General features: G+C 36.6%; 1 non-coding gene across 1 annotated transcript; it reads right to left on the bottom strand.

The window, feature by feature from the left end:
- Window positions 1-1,658: 1,658 nt before the first annotated feature.
- Window positions 1,659-1,726, bottom strand: LOC138088862 (small nucleolar RNA SNORD66). The gene has a single exon (XR_011145767.1). It is a non-coding gene; the product is annotated as a small nucleolar RNA SNORD66 (small nucleolar RNA).
- Window positions 1,727-14,397: the final 12,671 nt, after the last annotated feature.

Genomic DNA, 14,397 nt, shown 5'->3' on the forward strand with positions numbered 1-14,397 from the left:
GGCTTCTGCCCTTGACATCACTGAGATACTTACGTGTCCTTAAAAAAAATTCCTCCCCATCTTTCTTTTTAAAGTTATTTTTGGCCTAAATTTGCATTAGTTGATTCCTGTTATGTTCAAGCCAAAAGACAAAATTAGTAACCCATGACTTTAGTTCACTTAACTATTCAATAGCCCTCTTTATCCACAGTTTTACTCTGTGGTTTGTTACCAGTGGCCAGCCATAATCCCAAAATATTAAATGGAAAATTTCAGAAAAAAGGAAATTCATAAGTTTTTAATCGGGTGCCGTTCTGAGTAGCATGGTGAAATATCATTCCAACCCACTTCATTCCTTCCCCCAACCCCTGCCACATGAATCATCCTTTTATTCAGAGAATCCCACCAGTTAGTCACTTAGTAATCATCTTAGTTATCAAATCAAATGCCACAGTATCATGGTGCTTGTGTTCAAGTCACCCTTATTTTTGGTAATACTGGCTCCAAAGGGTAAGAATAGTGATACTCAAATTCAGATGTGCCAAAGAGAAGCTTTAAGGTGCTTCCTTTAGGTGAAATGGTGAAAGTTCTCAGTTTAATGAAGAAAAAAATTGTATGCTAAGATTGCTAAGATCTCCAATAAGAAGGAATCCTCTGTCCCTGAATTGTGAAGAAAGAAAAAAGAAATTCATGTTAGTTTTTCTGTTGCACCTCAAACTGCAAATGTTATGAGCAGAGTGCAGGGTCAGTGCTTAGTTATGACAGAAAAGGCACTGTATTTGTACACCAAGATATTTTGAGAGAGAGACCACATTTGCATAGCTTTTATTACTGTATATTATAATCATTCTGTTTCATTTTATTGTTATTAATCTCTTGCTGTGCCTAATTTATAAATAAATTTTATTATAGATATGTATGTATAGGAAAGTGCTTCCTTGGTGGCTCAGCTGATAAAGAATCTGCCTGCAATGCAGGAGACCTGGGTTTGATCCCTGGGTTGGGAAGATCCCCTGGAGAAGGGAATGGCTATGTATTCCAGTATTCTTGCCTAGAGAATTTAATGGATAGAGGAGCCTGGCATGCTACAGTTCATGTGATCACAAAGAGTTGGACACCACTGAGTGACTAACATACACATAGATGTAGAGCTCTATAGTATCAGAAGTTTCAGCCATTCACTGGGGTCCTGGAATATATCCCCCATAGATAAGGGGGGACCACTGTATTTAGAAATAACAAATTAACTGAATTTTCTATTTTCCTACAGAAAGTATTGTATTAGTCTGAGTTCTTCAGAGAAACAGAACCAATAGTATATACACAGAGAGATGATAGGAAATTGACTCACAGTAGTAGAGGCTGAGAAGTTCCCGAATCTTCAGCTGACCAGGGAGAGTCTGAATTTGAATGTCTGAAAACCAGGCGAGCTGATGGTAAAAGTTCCAGTCAGAGTACTAGTCTGAGGGCAGGAGGAGACCCATGTTCCAGCTGCAAAACCATCAGGCAGAAAGGGAATTCTCACTTACTCTGCCTTTTTGTTCTAATCAGTTTATCAATGGATTGGGCAGGGCCTACCCATGTTGAGGAGGTCAATCTGCTTCACTCAGTCTGCCAACTCAAATGTTAATCTCATCTGAAAACACACTCATGGACACTTCCAGATTTTTTTTTTTTTTTTTTAACCAAATCTCTGGGCCATCAGTGGCCCAGTCACGTTGGCACAAAAAATTAACCATCATCAACACTTTCAATGATATTTTTCCCAAAGCAACTTTGAAATGGCAAAGAACATTCTTAGAAATGTTAAGTGGGAAATCTACACTTTTCACATAGATAAATAAGGATGTTATCAATTACTGATTTGGGGCATTCACTTCAACCAAGGGTAAATCTTGGAGAAAAGGTAGCGTTTTCAAATTCAGAGTTCCTCGAGGGCATGATAACTGATTGACATGCCCCTCTATAAGCTTCCTGATTACATCTATTTTGTACCCAGATGTCTGATTTTATTTTCGACTTTACTTTGCCACATTTGAATAACCATCTAACAGATTACCTTGCACATAAATTTTATGAATGTTGCTATAATTTGCATGAATTATGTTTATACTTCTGTGGTAGATTTTATTTTCCAACCTATAACTTTTGCCATAAATTCCTAAATGCAAAAGAAGAAATTAGACAGCTTCTTGAGAACATTTGCTGTGTGTATAGACTTAATCAAATCACTTATCTTTGCTTTTATCTACTTGTCAAAGTGTATTAAAATAATGCATTAGGAGTGGATGTAGGGTGAACTGAAGATGTAGGATTATGAATAACCATGCTAGGGCATACTGATAATGAAATCATCTAAAAGAAGCTGGAAAGGATAATTATATCACTTTTTAAATGTATCTTATAACAAAAATTAAGCTATATGACTAATATACTCCTTTAAAAACTATTTTTATTTTGATTAAACAAATAGATGTACATAGCTTTAAGGGTCAAATAGATTTTCAAGGCTTATAATAAAAATTAGCAGTTGCTTGTCCTATTTAACAGCCCAGTGACAATTCCTGCTCTCAAAGGTATAATCACTGTCAAATCTTTTCAGCTAATTCTCTTGATGCTCATCTCATATTTCTAAATAACATGCTTTACTACTTTAAAACAATTATTAGTTTAGATATTATTGAATATATCACCATCTACTATAAAGATATGAAGATATAATGGCTTTATATACCCATAATACACACATTATTCAAAATTTTTGGTAATTAAAAAGTTTATAGTTTATTAACAGTCTATATAGGCTATGATGATTACATTTTCTTTTGACCTCTTTTTTTTTCCTGAAGTTAATAATTATTTTCTTTGTCATTTTCTCAGTTTTTCATGACCTATTACTACTTTATCCCAAAATTATTAGCCAATATAATACTGTCCAGTATGTTATTACATCAGTACATTCAAAGACATTAATTAGCAGGTCATTTCTGCCCACCCCCCCTCCCCCACCCCCCCCACCCGCCATGCAGGTGTCCTCTTTATAATCTTTCATCCTTTTGCTCAGTGCAGTTCAATCACTCAGTCGTGTCTGACTCTTTGTGACCCCATGAATCACAGCACGGCAGGCCTCCCTGTCCATCACCAACTCCTGGAGTTCACTCAGACTCATGTCCATCAAGTCAGTGATGCCATCCAGCCATCTCATTCTCTGTCGTCCCCTTCTCCTCCTGCCCCCAATCCCTCCCAGGATCAGAGTCTTTTCCAATGAGTCAACTCTTTGCATGAGGTGGCCAAAGTACTGGAATTTCAGCTTTAGCATCATTCCTTCCAAAGAAATTCCAGGGCTGATCTCCTTTAGAATGGAATGGTTGGATCTCCTTGCAGTCCAAGGGACTCTCAAGAGTCTGCTCCAACACCACACTTCAAAAGCATCAATTCTTCGGCGCTCAGCCTTCTTCACAGTCCAACTCTCATATCCATACATGACCACTGGAAAAACCATAGCCTTGACTAAACGGACTTTGCTGGCAAAGTAATATCTCTGCTTTTCAATATGCTATCTAGGTTGGTCATAACTTTCCTTCCAAGGAGTAAGCATCTTTTAATTTCATGGCTGCAGTCACCATCTGCAGTGATTTTGGAGCTCAAAAAAATAAAGTCTGATGCTGTTTCCACTGTTTCCCCGTCTATTTGCCATGAAGTGATGGGACCAGATGCCATGATCTTCGTTTTCTGAATGTTGAGCTTTAAGCCAACTTTTTCACTCTCCTCTTTCACTCTCATCAAGAGGCTTTTTAGTTCCTCTTCACTTTCTTCCATAAGGGTGGTGTCATCTGCATATCTAAGGTTATTGATATTTCTCCTAGCAATCTTGATTCTAGCTTGTGCTTTTCCAGCCCAGCGTTTCTCATGATGTACTCTGCATATAAGTTAAATAAGCAGGGTGACAATATACAGCCTTGACGTACTCCTTTTCCTATTTGCTCAATTCTAGACTAATTGCCTTCTGTAACTAAAACTTCCTTTTCATCATCCCCTGAGAATTCTCTTAATTTTGTCATGTATTATATTCTAGATTTCCTGAATACTGTGTAGTCCTCTTTCATGGTTTATTGCCCCCCTTTTTTCTTTCTTTCTTTCTCTCCCTGTCTCCGTCCCCACCTCCTTTCCTTGCTTTCATTTTCCTTCTTGCTCTTTTTATTGTTGATTTAGAATAAATTTCCTGTAGGTTCCTGAGACAATTTATATACAAGGTATGTTTTTTAATATTTTTGCAAGACTAAAGAATATATATATATATTTTTAATTCTACTCTCATATATGACATATACAGGCTTCCCAGGTAGTTCCTAGTGGTAAAGAACTCTCCTGCCATTGCAGGAGACTTAAGAGACTCAAATTTGGTCGCTGGATCAGGATGATCCCCTGGAGAAGGTAATGGCTACTCTTTCCAGTATTCTTGCCTGGAGAATTCTATGGACAGAAGAGCCTGGTGGGTGATAGTCCAAGGGGTCACAGAGAGTCAGGTACGACTGAAGCAACCTAACATACATGACATATAGATTGAGAGATTGTAGAATTCTAGGGTGCAAATTATTTTCCATGAATTTTTTTTCTTTTATTTTTCTAGTTTTATTGAAATATAATTTATATATCACTTTATATAATTTTAGAAATATGATTCGATACATTTATATATTATATAACATATATAGTATATAACCTAACATATATATTTATATATAATGTATATACAAATATATACCATATATCATTAAATATATACCAGGGGCTTCCCTGGTAACTCACCTACTAAAGAATTTTACCTGTAATGCAAGGGACCCTGTTTTGATCCCTGGGTCAGGAAGATCCCCTGGAGAAGGGAAAGGCTATTCATTCCAATTTACTTGGGCTTCCCTGGTGGCTTAGACAGTAAAGAATCCACCTGCAATGTAGGAGACCTGGGTTGGGAAGATCCCCTGGAGAAGGGAATGGCTACCCATTCCAGTATTCTTGCCTGGAGAATTCCAGAGAGGAGCCTGGCAGGCTACAGTCTGTGGGGTTGCAAAGAAGTCATACAAGACTGAGCAACTTTCAGTAGAAACAGATTGTTAAATGATTATCACAATGGAGTTGGTTAACACCACCATCATTTCACATAATTACTTTGTGTATTTATGTTTCTATGTGGTGAGAACATTTTAAGATTTAGCAACTTTCAAATATGGTATGCTGCTGCTGCTGCTAAGTTGCTTCAGTCGTATCCGACTCCGTGCAACCCCATGGACAGCAGCCCATGAAACTCCTCTATCCACGGGGATTTTCTAGGCAAGAATATGGAGTAGGTTGCCATTTCCTTCTCCGCAAATATGGTATAGAAAATTATTAACTACAGTTACCATGCTGTACATTAAATTCTCAGGACTGACTTACTGTATGATTGGAAATTTGTACCCTGGAATCAACATCTCATTTCTTCCACTCCCTGCTGCTGCTGCTGCTGCTGCTGCTAAGTCGCTTCAGTTGTGTCCAACTCTGTGTGACCCCAGAGACAGCAGCCCACCAGGCTCCTCCGTCCCTGGGATTCTACAGGCAAGAACACTGGAATGGGTTGCCATTTCCTTCTCCAGTGCATGAAAGTGAAAAGTCAAAGTGAAGTGCTCAGTCGGGTCCGACTCTTAGCGACTTTATGGACTGCAGCCTACCAGGCTCCTCAGTCCATGGGATTTTCCACCTCCACTCCCTACCCTATGGCAAACACCATTCTACTCTGAGCTCAGCATTTTAAAGTTCCGCATATAAATAATATCATACAGTGTTTGCCTTTTTCTGTCTGACTTACTTCACTTAACATAATGCTCTCAAGTTTCATACATGTTGTCTCAACTGGAAGGATTTCTTTCTTTCTCAGGTCGAGTAATGTTTATAACTGAATATTCTTAACTTATTAATTCACCAGTAGACAGATGCTTATATTGTTTTTATATCTTGACTACTGGGAATAGTATGGCAATGAACATGGAATGTGTATATTTAAGATCCTTATTTTATTTCCTTTGAATATATACCCAGAAGTGGGATTGCTGTGTTACATGGTAGTTTTATTTTTAATTTTTTGAGGAACATCCATACTATTTTCCATATTTACATTTTACATTTCCAATTTACATTTTCATCTGTAGTATACAAGGATTCCCTTTTCTCCACATCTTTACCAACATTTTTTAGTCTCTTGTCTTTTTTTATACAGCCATTTTAACAGTGAAGTGCTGTCTCATTATGGTTTTATTTCCTTGATGATTAGTTATGTTAAGAATCTTTACAAGTGCTTTCCCTACGTCTTTGAAAAAAATGTCTGCTCAGGTCCTCTGTCCATTTTTTGTTAAGATGGTTTTTTTATGCCACTGAGTTGTAAGAGTTCCTTATATTTTTCATTATTAACCCCTTATCAGATTGATGTTTTGCAAATAATTTCTTCTGTTCTGTAGGTTGCCTTTTCATTTTATTGATCATTCCTTTTGCTGTGCAAAAACTTTTTAGTTTGATGTAGTTCAATTTATTTATTTTTACTTTTGTTATTTGTGCATTTGATGACATATCCAAGTGATTGTGGCCAAGACCAATATCCAGGACCTTTCCCCCTGTTTTCTCCTAGTAGTTTCACTCTTTCAGATCATATATTTAAGTCTGTAATTTATTTCAAATTAATTTTTAAGTGGTATAGAAAGGGGGCCAGTTTCATTCTTTTGCATGTGATTGTACACTTCTCAGTACCATTTATGAAAGAGACTATCTTTTCTCCATTGAGTATCTCTTGTCAAATATTAGTGAAGCTAAATATGAGAATTAATTGCTGAGCTCTAGATTCTGTTCTATTGGTTTATATGTCTTTTTATGTCAGTACCATATTGTTTTGATTATGATAGCTTTGAAATATAGTTTAAAATCAGGAAGTGTGATCTTTCACCCTTGTTGTATTTTCTCAGAAATGCTTTGGGTGTCTGGGGTCTTTTGTGGCTCCATATGAATTTTAGAATTATTTTTCTTTTTTAGTGAAGAATGTCATTGGAATTTTGATATGAGTTGCACTGAATCTATAGATGGCTTTGAATAGTATGAATATCTTTAAAATATCAATTCCTCCAATTCATGATCATGGGATAGCTTTCCATTTATTTTTGTCTTCAATTTCTTGCATCAATGTCTTATAAACATCAGAATGCAGATATTTCATTTTCCTTGGTTAAATTTTTCCTAAGTGTTTTAAGATGCTATTTGAAATAGCATTGTTCTCTTACGGTCTTTCTCAGATGGTTCATTGTTAGTGTTTAGAAACACAACTGACCTTTGTATATTACTTTTATGTACTAAAACTACTGAATTCATTTATTAGGTCTAACAGTTTTGGGGACCCTTTGGTATTTTTCTAAATATAAGATCATATCACCTGCAACAGGGCAATTTAACTTCTCTTCCTTACTGATTTGGATGTCTTTTATTTTGTTTTCTTCCCTAATTATTCTGGCCAGGACTTTCAATAGGTAGAATAGGAGTGTTAACAGTGGGCATCCTTGTCTTGTTCTTGATATTCGAGGAAAAGCTTTTAACCTTTCACCACTGAGTATGATGCTATTTGGGGGCTTGTCACATATAGACTTTATTATGTTGAGGTGTGTTCCTTCTATATTCAATTTCTGGAGTGTTTATAATGAAAGAATACTGAATTTTGTCAAATGTTTTTTTCTGCCTCTATTGAGATGTTCATATAATTGTAGTATTGCATTCCATCAGTGTGGTGGATCACGCTGATCACTTTGTATATGTTGAACCGTCCTTGAATCTCAGGGATAAATTGCATTTGTTCACAGTGTATGATCCTGTTAGTGTGTGTTCAATTTGGTTTGCTAATACATTGTTGAGAATTTTTACATCTCTATTCATGTGGAATATCAGCCTATAGTTTTCTTGTAGTATCCTTATATGCCTTATATGTCAGAATAATGCTGGTCTTGTAAAACAAGTTTGGAAAATCTCACCTCCTTTTAAATTTTCCTAAAGAGATAATGCTGATTTAATTAAAATTAAATTAACAGAAATGTTAATTTCCATAGTTGAGAAATTTCCAGGTTTTCTGTTGTTATTGATTTCTAGTTTCATTCCATTGTGATAAAGACATACTTGATATAATTTCAATCTTCTTAAAGGAATGATTGGCAATAGTTCTTCTTTAAATATTGAATAAAATTCACCAGTGAAACCATCTCATCCTGGGCTTTTTTTGCTTGTTTGGAGATTTTTGATTATGTGATCTCCTGACTAGTAATTGGTCTGTTCATATTTTCAATATCTTTATGATTCAGACTTGGTAAGTTGTATGTGTCTAAGAATTTGTTACTTTTAGGTTAACCAACTTATTGGCATATGATTATTTACAAGTAGTCACTTATGATCTTTTCCTTTTCCGTGATATCATTTGTAATGTGTCCTTTTTCATCTCTGATTTTATTTGAGTCTTCTCTCTTTTTTTTCTTTTCTTAGGACTTCCCTGATGGCTCAGATGGTAAAGCATCTGCCTACAATGTGGGAGACCCTGGTTCAGTCCTGGGTTGGGAAGATCTGGAGAAGAAAATGGCAACCCACTCCTGTATTCTTGCATGGACAGAGAAGCCTGGTAGGCTACAGCCCATGGGGTTGCAAAGAGTCAGACATGACTGAGCAATTTCACTTTCACTATACTAAGTCTTAAAATCAGTTAATCTAAGCCTTCTGAATCATTTCCCTACTACTGTCTCCATAGCACAATCGGTTAGCGCATTCAGCTGTTAACCGTAAAGGTTCATGGTTTGAGCCCACCCAGGGACGGTGGGGTGGCATTGATTTCCCTGGTGGCTCAGACAGTAAAGCATCTGCCTACAATGTGGGAGATCTGGGTTCAATCCCTGGGTCGGGAAAATCTCCTGGAGAAGGAAATGGCAACTGACTCCGGTTTTCTTGCCTGAAAAATCCCATAGGCAGAGAAGCCTGGTAGGCTACAGCCCAAAGAGTCGGACACAACTGAGCCACTTCACTTTCGCTACACTTTCGTTTTTCTTAGTCCTTATTATTTCCTTTCTGTTGCTAACACTGGGCTTAGTTTATTCTTTCTTTTCTAATTCCCGTGTATAGTTAAGTTTTTATTTGAGATCTTTCCTGGGGTGTAATATAGAAGTTTGGCACTGTGAACTTTCTTGTTAGTACTGCTTTTGCTGCATCCCAGAAGTTTTGGCATGTTGATTTTCCACTTTGTTTGTTTTAAAGTATCTCTTATTTCCCTTTAGATTTCTTTATCCATGGGTTGTTTAGAAATGTTAATTTCCATAGTTGTGAATTTTCTAGTTTTTCTGTTGGTATTGATTTCTAGTTTCATCCCACTGTGCTCAAAGAGATACTTGGTATAATTTTAATCTTCTTAAATTTGCTAAGACTTTTCTTTTCTTAACGTATGATCTATTCTGGAGAATTTTTGTGAGCACTTGAGAATAATGTGTATTCTGCAAATATTAGATGCAATATTCTATGTCTGTTAAGTCCATTTCATATAAAATGTAATTCAAGTGCAGCATTTCCTTATTGATTTTCTATCTGAATGATCTATCCATTTTTGAAAGTGGGTATTGATGTCCCTTGATATTCTACTATTATTTTCTGTTGTCTGTTTCTCCCTTCAGATCTGCTAGTATACGCTTAATATCTTTAGATCCTTTTACATTAGGTGCATATGTGTTTATGATTGTTATAGACTCTTGATGCATTGACCTCTTTATCATTATATAATAAGCTCCCTCTGTCTCTTATTACAGCTTTTTTAAATTTACCTAGATATTTTAATTCATTCAAGTACTCTGTGCCTTTTGATTAGAGAATTTAATTCATTTACATTTAAAGTAATTACTGATAAGTAGGGTGGCAGGAGGTAAAGAATCCACCTGGCAATGCAAGAGATGCAGGAGACACAGGTTCTATCCCTGGGTCAGAACGATCCTCTGGAGTAGGAAATGGCAGCCCACTCCAGAATTCTTGCCTGGACAATTCCATGGACAGAGGAGCCTGGTGAGTTACAGTCCATGGGGTCCCAAAGAGTCGAACACGACTGAGCCACGGAGCACACATGCAAAGATGTTACTCACGCCGTCTTATTGTTTTCTGGCTTTCAAGTAGTGTCCCTCTTCTTTCTTTCTGTTTTTCTTTGTGAACTGATAATTTTCCATAGTGGTATGATTTGATTTCCTTCTCATTGCTTTTTGCATATATAGTGTAGGTGTTTGTTTTGTGGTCAACATTATATTTACATAAAACATTTTATAGATATAATGGTATTTTAATTAACAGCAACTTAAGTTTTATCGCCTATGATAATTCTGCCTTTTTATTCTCCCTTATTGATTTTTTTTGATGTCACAATTTACCTCTTTTTATTTTGTATATTTGTTAGCAAATTAGAGTAGCTAAGGTTATTTTTAAAATTCCTTACCCTTAATCTTTATCCAATGATTAACTCATCATAAAATTACAGAATTAGAGTTTTATAATCTGACCATATATTTGCCTTTACCCGTGTTGTATATTTTCATATGTTTTCATGTTAATAACTAGAGTTCTTTTATTTTAGCTTGAAGAACTCCTTTCAGCATTTCATTAAGGCAAGTCTAGGGATGATGAACTTCCTTAGCTTTTGTTTGTCTATGAATGGCTTTATCTCTCTTTCATTTCTTAAGGACAGCTTTGCAAGATAAAGTATTCTTGATTGGAAAGCTTTTTGTTTTTGTTTTTTTTTCAATACTTTGAATAAATCATCCCATGGCATCTTGGTCTGTAAGCTTTCTGCTGATAAATCCTCTGGTACCCTTAAGGAGTTTCCTTTGTAAGTAAGAACTTTCTTTTCTCTTTCTTCTTAAAATATTCTCTCTTTATCTTTGATTTTAGATTTTTTATAATTATAATGTGTGTTGGAGAAGATATTTTGAGTTGAATTTGTTTGGGCACCTATGATCTTCAAGAACATGCATAGCCAAATCTTTCCCCAGATTTTAGAAAGTTTTCCATAATTATTTTTTAAAATAAGTTTTCTATTCTCTTTTCCTGTCCTCTGGAACTCCAATAATTTGCAGATTGGTTCATTTGATGGTATACCATAGATCACATAAACTTTCTTTTTTTTTTTTTTTTTTGAGGCATAACTTTTTTTTTTTTAAGTAAGACAATTTTATTTTATTTTATTTTTTTAACACTTTGTTTTTTTTTGCTTTTTGTTTTTTTTTAAATCTTTAATTCTTACATGTGTTAAAACTTTCTTCACTCTTTTATTATTGCTTTTTCTTTGTTCTCTGAATGGTTAGTTTCAAAGGTTCTGTCTTCTATTTGTTAGATTCTTTATTTTACTTGATTCATTTTGTTGCTGATACTCTCTATTGCATTTTTCATTTCATTCATTGCATTCTTTACCTCAGTAGTTTTATTTTATGATTCTTTTGAATGATTTCTACCTCTATGAACCTTCTCATTTGTTTATAACTTGTTTGCCTGGTTTATTGAATTGTGTTTTTCTGTTTTCTTATAGCTCAGTGAGCTTTCTTAAAAAGGTTATTTTTAATTCTTTATTAGGCAATTTGCAGCTATGTCTTTTGGGTTATTATAATATGTTTGGATTATTGTAGGACTTCCCTCGTGGCTCAGACAGTAAAGCGTCTGTCTACAATGTGGAAGACCCGGGTTCAATCTGGGTTGGGAAGATACCCTGGGGAAGGAAATGGCAATCCACTCTAGTACTATTGCCTAGAAAATCTCATGGACAGAGGAGCCTGGTAGGCTACAGTCCATGGGGTTGCAAAGAGTTGGACACGACTGAGCGACTTCACTTCATACTCCTTGAAGTCTTACACTGTTGACTTCACATTTTAAGTAGTGGTCACACCCTCCAATCTTTACTGGCTGACTTTGAAAAGAATTACCTTCTTTTAGGCCTACTAAGGTTTCTGAGGTTTTCTTGGACATTCTTTGGATATTCTTGCTCCACACTTCTTGCTCCCTCTTGTGGCAGAATTATTAACCTTGTGTGCTTTCTCTCTATCCTGTTGCCCAGCAAGCCAATTACTGACAATCTCCTTTTAGCTTACTCAAAGCAATATTAAACATGTTAAATGTTCGAGTTTGTGGTCACTTCCTCACCCATCGATTCTGTTCAGCTTTCTGCACGTGCTCACTGACTGACTGATGAAACCTGTTCTTGCTACAACCAAGAGCTGTACGGGGAGTTGGTCATGGAGTTGAGGTGCACAGTGTGCTGTGGGTGCCTGTATGTCAGTTAGGTGGATCCATGGGTGAGGCACCCCAGTGACTATGAAATGGGTTTCTTGTTGGAATCCCTGATGCGGTTTAGTAGGATCCGTGTTCCTCTAATGCATTCCTGGATGCTGTTCTTCTAGCTGTCTGCTGCTGCTGCTGCTGCTAAGTTGCTTCAGTCATGTCCGACTCTGTGCGACCCCATAGACAGCAGCCCACCAGGCTCCCCCGTCCCTGGGATTCTCCAGGCAAGAACACTGGAGTGGGTTGCCATTTCCTTCTCCATCTAGCTGTCTACTATCTCTCAGTCCTACAGCTTGTAACTCAGCCCTCCAGATAAGAGTGAGAGAGAAATCAGACTCTGGAAGCATACCACAGAGCTCAGAAAGCTCATCTCTTACTCATGTTCATATTTTCTTCCATAGGAGAAATCACGGATGGAAAACCACGCTCTTGGAACTGAATTGTGCAATCTGGTGAGAGTGGAGGGGGGGATGATGTGGCAAACTCAAGCTGTTCCTCTCACCTTCTTCAGTTTGTCCAGTCTCAGATTTTTTGTTCTAACAATGGGCTGTGACTTCTCTACCGGACTCCTGGACTTCCACAAAAGCTCTTTCATCCACAAATGATTGTCTAGTCTGTGTTCTCCAGGTCTCCTGGTCTGTGAACAAGAAGTCCCGGAGCCAGCTCATGGGCCATTGCAGGATCCACAGCCAGAACCAAAGTCTGTTTGCTTACTACCCTATACATAAGTGGTCAAGACTTTTCCTGGGCACCTTAATATGGTGGTGTTAGATCCCAAAGCTTCCACAAAAGCACTTTTTCTATAATGGTTGCCAAATAGTTGTTGATGAAGGGATTCCACAAAGGATTACTTATTCAACCTTCTTACTAACATTACTCATCTCCTTCAATTTTTGAATACAGTGCTTCATTGGCATCTATTTCCAGTGTTCTGAGGAGTCTGACGCTATTCTGATTCCTTATGCACTGAATGCAGCCTGCTTTCTTTTCCCAGTCATTCCCGAGATGCTTTCAAGATCTCTTTACCCTGTCTTCTGAAATTTAATAACGTGAAAATATGCTTTCCCATCTTTCCATGTACTGAGCTGGGCACTTATTGAGCCATTTTAGTCTAGAAACCTGTGGTTTGCCATCGGTTCTGATAAGTTTCCTTGTATTATCTCTTTCTTTGGATTTATTGTTATCTTGGGCCTCCTTGAATGGATGCTACTGTTTTCCTTCACTTCTTTGGCCACTTTTTTACTTTCTGGAAAATTTATTTAGTTTGTTCGTTTGAATCTTCACTGCAATTTTCATTTATGTGATGATGTTTTAATATTTAAACTTCTTTTTTTATTTTCTCAAGAGTCTTTTTCAACATCCTGTTTTTGTTTATTCTCTTTTTCTCTCTGTTGCCAGTAATCATAAATTCTTTTTTGACGATTTCTCTAGTTCCCTGAAAATTTTGTTTCTTCAGTGTTTCTTTTTTTCTTTCACATTAGAATTTTTCCATAAACCTTTGGTTATTCTTGGTTTTCTGTTTCTAATATTCCTGACACACTAAAACCTTTATTGGAAGTCTATGCCTATGAATAGAATGGAATTTGGGAAGTGCTTGTCAAAGGGTATACTTTGGGTGATAGGCCAGGGATCTTGATGATGAAGGTTCCTGTCTATACTTCTAAGTATGTTTATCTTGAGTTCAACACAGAACTCATCTTGAGAAACTTTTCTTGAGTTTCTCCCAGGAGAAAAATTCTTCAGTCCATAGTCAGAGAAGAGCTTTAATATCTCAAGGCTCAGTGTGTAGACTTTCATTTAATCTCTCCTTCTAATATGGTGTCTGCACCTTTGGTTAATATCACTGAATACAAAATCTTTCTGGGCTTACTCTCTAATGAGTAAGCCTCAGCTTTCAGTAAGGGATGGTGAAGTTGACATACGGCAGTGTGGTATAGGAAGAAGTTTAGAGGTATCATTCTTACACAGACTTTGCACCAATCCTTGCATTTCTAATTGCACCTGCATCTCACTTTCAGGGATATCTGTTATTTCTATCCCATACTTTTCTTTTCACTCTCACTTTTCTAAAGTATA

The sequence above is a fragment of the Capricornis sumatraensis genome, chromosome 11 (assembly GCF_032405125.1).
Source record: "Capricornis sumatraensis isolate serow.1 chromosome 11, serow.2, whole genome shotgun sequence".
Taxonomy (NCBI): Eukaryota; Metazoa; Chordata; class Mammalia; order Artiodactyla; family Bovidae; genus Capricornis; species Capricornis sumatraensis.